This window comes from Anastrepha ludens, unplaced genomic scaffold (genome assembly GCF_028408465.1).
Source record: "Anastrepha ludens isolate Willacy unplaced genomic scaffold, idAnaLude1.1 ptg000027l, whole genome shotgun sequence".
Classification (NCBI taxonomy): domain Eukaryota; kingdom Metazoa; phylum Arthropoda; class Insecta; order Diptera; family Tephritidae; genus Anastrepha; species Anastrepha ludens.
The window spans coordinates 185,001-187,500 of record NW_026530035.1 but is presented as its reverse complement, the minus strand read 5'-3'; the positions used below and the strand labels follow the sequence as shown (position 1 = coordinate 187,500).

Genomic DNA, 2,500 nt, shown 5'->3' with positions numbered 1-2,500 from the left:
CGCAGCAAACTGTGCGTCATCGTGTGAACTGCAGGACACATGAACATCGACATTTTGAACGCATATCGCAGTCCATGCTGTTATGTACATTAAATTAAATTTTAAAGTACTGCTTGGACTACATATGGTTGAGGGTTGTAAGACTATGCTAAATAAGTTGCTTATTCTTTTATAAAAATAATTGAATTTAAGCAAATGTGTATATTATTGGATTTTAAATAATTCATAATATTAATAGCAAAAAAATAAAGATATATAATGAATTTTTTATTTATTAATATATTCTTAAAAAAAAAAAATCCTCTCAAATAAAATGAAATAAAAAAAATTTTGAATCTAAGTATTCTCTTTAAAAAATTTTCATATTATTTATATATATATAAAATATTAATTTATATATGTAATTAAAGGAGGAATGTCTAGCATAAAAATTAATTTTTTTTATTCTAGAATTGCCTCATTTTACATAATTATTATTTATAATATATATTTATATAAAAGGAAAAAAGAAAAATAGAGATGAAAAGATGATATAATTATTTATTAAATTGTGAGAAGATAAAAAATATTTTAAAACAACCTCAACTCATATGGGATTACCCCCTGAATTTAAGCATATTAATGAGGGGAGGAAAAGAAACTAACAAGGATTTTCTTAGTAGCGGCGAGCGAAAAGAAAATAGTTCAGCACTAAGTCACTTTGTCTATATGTCAAATGTGAGATGCAGTGTATGGAATATCTTAATATCTAGTATGAGAAATTAACGATTTAAGTCCTTCTTAAATGAGGCCATTTACCCATAGAGGGTGCCAGGCCCGTATAACGTTAATGATTACTAGAAAGATATTTCCAAAGAGTCGTGTTGCTTGATAGTGCAGCACTAAGTGGGTGGTAAACTCCATCTAAAACTAAATATAACCATGAGACCGATAGTAAACAAGTACCGTGAGGGAAAGTTGAAAAGAACTCTGAATAGAGAGTTAAATAGTACGTGAAACTGCTTAGAGGTTAAGCCCGATGAACCTGAATATCCATTATGAAAAATTCATCATTAAATAATTAAAAATAATGTGCATTTTTTTCATATAAGGACATTGTAATCTATTAACATAATAAAAGTATTTATCAAAAGATCATTGGTGATATTAAGTTTATTTAAATTACATAGAATAAATACTAATGATTTGATAAAGTGTTGATAGATTTTATTATATATAATGCTAAAATTCATTTTTTGAATTTTACAAAAAATTTAATATCTATGATATTAATATTTATTTGTATGCATTTATATGATTAACAATGCGAAAGATTCAGGATACCTTCGGGACCCGTCTTGAAACACGGACCAAGGAGTCTAACATATGTGCAAGTCATTGAGTTATATTAAACTTAATGGCATAATTAACTTAACTTAAAAATATAATGGGATTAATTTTTAGTCTATTTTCTTAAATAGTCAATTAATTCAATCCCGGGGCGTTCCATATAGTTATGTATAATGATAATTTATTATTATTTATACCTCTAACTGGAGCGTACCTTGAGCATATATGCTGTGACCCGAAAGATGGTGAACTATACTTGATCAGGTTGAAGTCAGGGGAAACCCTGATGGAAGACCGAAACAGTTCTGACGTGCAAATCGATTGTCAGAATTGAGTATAGGGGCGAAAGACCAATCGAACCATCTAGTAGCTGGTTCCCTCCGAAGTTTCCCTCAGGATAGCTGGTGCATTTAAAAATTATATAAAATAATCTTATCTGGTAAAGCGAATGATTAGAGGCCTTAGGGTCGAAACGATTTTAACCTATTCTCAAACTTTAAATGGGTAAGAACCTCACCTTTCTTGATATGAAGGTTGAGGTTATGATATAATGTGCCCAGTGGGCCACTTTTGGTAAGCAGAACTGGCGCTGTGGGATGAACCAAACGTAATGTTACGGTGCCTAAATTAACAACTCATGCAGATACCATGAAAGGCGTTGGTTGCTTAAAACAGCAGGACGGTGGACATGGAAGTCGTAATCCGCTAAGGAGTGTGTAACAACTCACCTGCCGAAGCAACTAGCCCTTAAAATGGATGGCGCTTAAGTTGTATACCTATACATTACCGCTAAAGTAGATGATTTATAAAACAATTTCGATTGATTTATAAATTTTGAAACTTTAGTGAGTAGGAGGGTACAATAGTGTGCTTAGAAGTGTTTGGCGTAAGCCTGCATGGAGCCGCTATTGGTACAGATCTTGGTGGTAGTAGCAAATAATCGAATGAGACCTTGGAGGACTGAAGTGGAGAAGGGTTTCGTGTGAACAGTGGTTGATCACGAGTTAGTCGGTCCTAAGTTCAAGGCGAAAGCCGAAAATTTTCAAGTTTTTAATAAAAAAAAATATTAATAAAATTTATATATATATATTAAAAAATAATTAAATACTTGAATTATTTTGAACGAAAGGGAATACGGTTCCAATTCCGTAACCTGTTGAGTATCCGTTTG

At 31.4% G+C, this 2,500-nt stretch overlaps 2 non-coding genes across 2 annotated transcripts in view; both read left to right on the top strand.

Moving 5' to 3' along the window:
• Nucleotides 1–138, top strand: part of LOC128870822 (5.8S ribosomal RNA) — a 181-nt gene extending 43 nt beyond the window's left edge. The window contains exon 1 of the ribosomal RNA XR_008455531.1: nucleotides 1–138. This exon is cut by the window's left edge and continues 43 nt beyond it. This is a non-coding gene — a ribosomal RNA (5.8S ribosomal RNA).
• A 438-nt stretch (nucleotides 139–576) lies between these two features.
• Nucleotides 577–2,500, top strand: part of LOC128870850 (large subunit ribosomal RNA) — a 3,971-nt gene continuing 2,047 nt past the window's right edge. Inside the window, exon 1 of the ribosomal RNA XR_008455557.1 lies at nucleotides 577–2,500. This exon is cut by the window's right edge and continues 2,047 nt beyond it. This is a non-coding gene — a ribosomal RNA (large subunit ribosomal RNA).